Genomic DNA, 6,836 nt, shown 5'->3' with positions numbered 1-6,836 from the left:
TCTGGTTTGCGCTTAGTGGGACTGTCATTTGTTTTTCAACAGGACAATGACCAAACACACCTCCAGGCTGTGTAAGGGCTATTTAACCAAGGAGGAGAGTGATGGAGTGCTGGATCAGATGACCTGGCCTCCACAATCACCTGACCTCAACCTAATTGAGATGGTTTGGGATGAGTTGGACCGCAGAGTGAAGGTAAAACAGCCAACAAGTGCTCAGTATATGTGGGAACTCCAAGTCTGTTGGAAAAACATTCCAGGTGAAGCTGGTTGAGAGAATGCCAAGCGTGTGCAAAGCTGTCAACAAGGCAAAGGGTGGCTACTTTGAAGAATCTCAAATATAAAATATATTTTGATTTGTTTAACACTTTTTTGGTTACTACCTGATTCCACACATGTTATTTCATAATTGTGATGTCTTCACTATTATTCTACAATGTAGAACATAGTAAAAATAAAGAAAAATCCTTGAATTCCAAAATTTTGACTGATACTGTATATACATTTTAAAATATGTTTATTTTTAAGAATTTTTTTTCTTCTCACAAAAGTAGTGCACTGGGCCTTTACTAGTATTAGCAGAACAATATAGATGTCTGTAGCTCAAGCAACAACAAAATAAGTCAGCATCTCTGCTCTGGCAAAAAAAAGCTAGTTGTATAATTAAGAACAGTATTTTGTAGGAGTAAATTGTTGGAATTGAATTGCAAGAGTTGTTGCAAAGTCCCTTTCTCTTTGATTGTCATTCTAATGGAATCCAGAGAGAACAAAACCATGTCCTCACATTAAAGGTGCAAAGTTAAGGTGCAAAACATTATTTTTATTGATCAAATGACATCAATCAATCAATCAAATGTATTTATAAAGCCCTTTTTACATGTCACAAAGTGTTGTACAGAAACCCAGCCTCAAACCCCAAACAGCAAGCAGTGCAGATATAGAAGCACAGTGGCTAGGAAAAACTCCCTAGAAGGCCAGAACCTAGGAAGAACCTAGGAAGAAATATAGAGAGGAACTGAGGGGTGGCCAGTCCTCTTCTGGCTGTGCCGGGTGGAGATTATAACAGAACATGGCCAAGATGTTCAAACGTTCATAGATGACCAGCAGGGTCAGATAATAATAATCACAGTGGTTGTAGAGGGTGCAAAGGGAGTAAATGTCAGTTGGATTTTCATAGCTGATCATTCAGAGTTAGAGACAGCAGGTGCGGTAGAGAGAGAGTCCAAAACAGCAGGTCGGGGACAAGGTAGCACGTCCAGTGAACAGGTCAGGGTTCCATAGCCGCAGGCAGAACAGTTGAAACTGGAGTGGCAGCATGACCATGTGGACTGGGGATAGCAAGGAGTCATCAGGCCAGGTAGTCCTGAGGCATGGTCCTAGGGCTCAGGTCCTCCGAGAGAGAGAAAGAGAGAGAGAATAATAGAGAGAATTAGAGGAGCATACTTAAATTCACACAGGACACCGGATAAGACATGAGAAATACTCCAGATATAATAGACTGACCCAAGCTTCCGACACATAAACTATTCCAGCATAAATACTGGAGGCTGAGACAGGAGGGGTCAGAATACACTGTGGCCCTGTCCGACGATACCCCCAGACAGGGCCAAACAGGCAGGATATAACCACACCCTCTTTGCCAAGGCACAGCCCCCACACCACTAGAGGGATATCTTCAACCAGCAACCTACTACACTGAGACAAGGCCAAGTATAGCCCACGAAGACCTCCCCCAAGGCACGAACCCGAGGGGGGCGCCAACCCGGACAGGAAGATCACGTCAGTTACTCAACCCACTCAAGTGACGCACCCCTCCTAGGGACGGCATGGAAGAGCACCAGTAAGCCAGTGACTCAGGCCCCGTAATAGGGTTAGAGGCAGAGAATCCCAGTGGAGAGAGGGGAACCGGCCAGGCAGAGACAGCAAGGGCGGTTCGTCGATCCAGTGCCTTTCCGTTCACCTTCAGACTCCTGGGTCAGACTACACTCAATCATAGGACCTACTGAAGAGATACGTCTTCAATAAAGACTTAAAGGTTGAGAGCGAGTCTGCGTCTCTCACATGGATAGGCAGACCATTCCATAAAAATTGAGCTCTCTAGGAGAAAGCCCTGCCTCCAGCTGGTTGCTGAGGGACAGTAAGGAGGCCTGCGTCTTGTGACCATAGCGTACGTGTAGGTATGTATGGCACAACCAAATCGGAAAGATAGTTTGGAGCAAGCCTATGTAATGCTTTGTAGGTTAGCAGTAAAACCTTGAAATCAGCCCTAGCCTTAACAGGAAGATAGTGTAGAGACGCTAGCACTGGAGTAATATGATCATAATTTTTGGTTCTAGTCAAGATTCTTGCAGCCGTGTTTAGCACTAACTGAAGTTTATTTAGTGCTTTATCCGGGTAGCCGGAAAATAGAGCATTGCAGTAGTCTAATCTAGAAGTGACAAAAGCATGAATACATTTTTCTGCATCATGTTTGGACAGAAAGTTTCAGATTTTTTCAATGTTATGAAGACGGAAAAAAGCTGTCCTTGAAATATGCTTGATATGTTCGTCAAAAAAGAGATCAGGGTCCAGAGTAACGCCCAGGTCCTTCACAGTTTTATTTGAGACGACTGTACAACCATCAAGATTAATTGTCAGATCCAACAGAAGATCTCTTTGTTTCTCAGGACCTAGAACTAGCATCTCTGAAATACAGGCTTCCAGGGAGGGCAATTTTGGGGCTTCACCATGTTTCATCAAAATGTACAGCTGTGTATCATCCGCATAGCAGTGAAAGTTAACATTATGTTTCCGAATGACATCACTAATAGCCAAAATACAGTTAAAGTCAGAAGTTTACATACACTTAGTTTGGAGTCATTAAAACTTGTTTTTCAACCACTCCACAAATTTCTTGTTAACAAACTATAGTTTTGGCAAGTCGGTTAGGTGCTTCTACTTTGTGCATGACACAAGTACTTTTTCCAACAATTGTTTACAGACAGATTATTCCACTTATAATTCACTGTATCACAATTCCAGTGGGTCAGAAGTTTACAGTTGACTATGCCTTCAAACAGCATGGAAAATTACAGAAAATGATGTCATGGCATTAGAAGCTTCTGATAGGCTGATTGATATCATTTGAGTCAATTGGAGGTGTATCTATGGATATATTTCAAGGCCTACCTTCAAACTCAGTGCCTCTTTGCTTGAAATCATAGGAAAATCAAAAGAAATCAGCCAAGACATCAGAAAGAAAATGGTAGACCTCCACAAGTCTGGTTCATCCTTGGGAGCAATTTCCAAACACCTGAAGGTACCACGTTCATCTGTACAAACAATAGTACCAACTATAAACACCATGGGACCACGCAGCCGTCATACCGCTTAGGAAGGAGACACGTTCTGTTTGGTGCAAGAAGTGCAAATCAATCCCAGAATAACAGCAAAGGACCTTGTGAAGATGCTGGAGGAAACAGGTACAAAAGTATCTATATTCACAGTAAAACGAGTCCTATATCGACATAACCTGAAAGACCGCTCAACAAGGAAGAAGCCACTGCTCCAAAACCGCGATAAAAAAATCTGACTATGGTTTGCAACTGCACACGGGGACAAAGATCATACTTTTTGGAGAAATGTCCTCTGGTCTGATGAAAAAAAAATAGAACTGTTTGGCCATAATGACCATCATCATGTTCGGAGGAAAAAGAGGGAGGCTTGCAAGCCGAAGAACACCATCCCAACCGTGAAGCACGGGGGTGGCAGCATCATGTTGTGGTGATGCTTTGCTGCAGGAGGGACTGGTGCACTTCACAAAATAGATGGCATCACGAGGAAGAAAAATGATGTGGATACTGTATATTGAAGCAACATCTCAAGGCATCAGTCAGGAAGTTAAAGCTTGGTTGCAAATGGGTCTTCTAAATTCACAATGACCCCAAGCATACTTCCAAAGTTGTGGCAAAATGGCTTAAGGACAACAAAGTCAAGGTATTGGCGTGACCACCACAAAGCCCTGACCTCAATCCTATAGAAAATGTGTGGGCAGAACTGAAAAAGCGTGTGCGAGCAAGGCCTACAAACCTGAGTCAGTTACACCAGCTCTGTCAGGCGGAATGGGCCAAAAATCACCCAACTTATTGTGGGAAGCTTGTGGAAGGCTACCCAAAATGTTTGGCCCAAGTTAAACAATTTAAAGGCAATGCTACCAAATACTAATTGAGTGTATGTAAACTTCTGACCCACTGGGAATGTGACGAAAGAAATGAAAGCTGAAATAAATAATTCTCTCAACTATCTCTGACATTTCACATTCTTAAAGTAAAGTGGTGATCCTAACTGACCTAAGACAGGGAATTTTTACTAGGATTAAATGTCAGGAATTGTGAAAAACTGAGTTTAAATGTATTTGGCTAAGGTGTATGTAAACTTCCGACTTCAACTGTATATAGTGAAAACAAGAGTGGTCCTAAAACGGAACCTTGAGGAACACTGAAATTTACAGTTGATTTGTCAGAAGACAAGCCATCCACAGAGACAAACTGATATCTTTCCGACAGATAAGATCTAAACCAGGCCAAAACTTGTCCGTGTATACCAATTTGGGTTTCCAATCTTTCCGAAAGAATGTGGTAATCGATGGTATCAAAAGCACCGCTAAGGTCTAGGAGCACGAGGACAGATGCAGAGCCTTGGTTTGATGCCATTAAAAGGTCATTTACCACCTTCACGAGTGCAGTCTCAGTGCTATGATGGGGTCTAAAACCAGACTGAAGTGTTTTGTATACATTGTTTGTGTAACGGGCTTCTTCCATCTCTTCATCCGAAGAGGAGTAGCAAGGATTGGACCAAAGTGCAGCGTGGCTAGTGTTAAACATGTTTAATTAAGAACACGTGAAACACTACAAACAACATACAAAATAACAAATGTGCAAAACCGATACAGACCTATCTGGTGCAGAACACAAACACAGAGACAGGTAACAAACACCCACAAAATCCCAACACAAAACAAGCCTCCTATATATGAGTCTCAATCAGAGACAACGACTACCATCTGTCTCTGATTGAGAACCCACACTAGGCTGACATAGAAACAGACAAACTAGACACACAACATAGAATTCCCACCCAGCTCACGTCCTGACCAACTAAACACATACAAAACAACAGAAAACAGGTCAGGAACGTGACAGTTTGTCTTCAGGAAGGCAGTGAGTTGCTACACAACAGCTTTTTCAAAACATTTTTGAGAACAATGGGAGATTCGATATAGGCCGAGAGTTTTTAATATTTTCTGGGTCAAGGTTTGGCTTTTTCAAAAGAGTCTTTATTACTGCCACTTTTGGTACACATCCGGTGGATAGGGAACCGTTTATTATATTCAACATTGGAGGGCAAAGCACAGGAAGCAGCTCTTTCAGTAGTTTAGTTGGAATAGGGATAGTGTGCAGCTTGAAGGTTTAGAGGCCAAGACTATTTTCATCAATGTGTCAGGATATATAGTATTAAAAAACTTGAGTGTCTCTGAGCTTTGGAGAAATATGCGGAGTCCGTAAGAGGAGTCCGTAATTTGCTTTCTTAAGATCATGATCTTTTCGTCAAAGAAGGTCATGAATTTATCACTGCTGAAGTGAAAGTCATCCTCTCTTGGGGAATGCTGAATTTTTGCAACAGTATCAAAATACATTTTTCATTGTTCTTATTCTCCTCAATTAAGTTGGAAAAATAGGATGATCGAGCAGCAGTGAGGGCTCTTCGATACTGCACGGTACTGTCTTTCCAAGTTAGTCAGAAGACTTCCAGTTTGGTGTAGCGCCATTTCCGTTCCAATTTTCTGCAAGCTTGCTTCAGGGCTCGGGTATTTTCTGTATACCAGGGAGCTAGTTTCTTATGACAAATGTTTTTTTGTTTTTAGGGGTGCGACTGCATCTGGGGTAATACGCAAGGTTAAATTTAGTTCCTCAGTTAGGTAGTTGTCCGATTTTTGTACTCTGACGTCCTTGGGTAGGTGGAGGGAGTCTGGAAGGGCATCTAGGAATCTTTGGGTTGTCCGAGAATTTATTTCACGGCTTTTGATGATCCTTGGTTGGGGTCTGAGCAGATTATTTGTTGCGATTGCAAATGTAATAAAATGGTGGTCCGATAGTCCAGGATTGTGAGGAAAAACATTAAGATCCACAATGTTTATTCCACGGGACAAAACTAGGTCCAGACTGTGGCAGTTAGTAGGTCCGGAGACAGGTTGGACAAAACCCACTGAGTCGATGATAGCTCCGAAAGCCTTTTGGAGTGGGTCTGTGGACTTTTCCATGTGAATACATGGAAAACAAGCCCTTTTTTTTTGCAGTATTTATTTACCGTCCTTACAAACCACTTAAGATAAATGTACATTGCTGTATTGTACATAGGCTGGTCATCCCGAGTGGCGCAGGTCTAAGGTACTGCATCTCAGTGCTTGAGGCGTCACAACAGACACCCTGGTTCGATTCCAGGCTGTATCACAACTGGCTGTGATTGGGAGTCCCATAAGGCGGCACACAATTGGCCCAGCATCGTCTGGGCTTGGCTGGTGTAGGCTGTCATTGTAAATAAGAATTTGTTCTTAACTGACTTGCCTAGTTAAATTAAGGTTACATTTAATATATATATATATATATATATAAGAATAATCATCTAGGTTTGTACCTGTAGACTTTCCATCACCATGAAGAAAAACAATGCACAATACAATAATTGTGTACATTGAGACATCAAGTGGTTTGTGATGATGTGATAATGTGGCTCAGTTGGTAGAGCATGCTGTTGGCAATGCTATGGTTGTGGGTTTGATTCCCATGGGGGACCAGTATGAA

This window comes from Salvelinus fontinalis, chromosome 42 (genome assembly GCF_029448725.1).
Source record: "Salvelinus fontinalis isolate EN_2023a chromosome 42, ASM2944872v1, whole genome shotgun sequence".
Lineage (NCBI taxonomy): Eukaryota > Metazoa > Chordata > Actinopteri > Salmoniformes > Salmonidae > Salvelinus > Salvelinus fontinalis.
The sequence above is the reverse complement of the archived record's forward strand: the minus strand, read 5'-3'. Positions refer to the sequence as shown.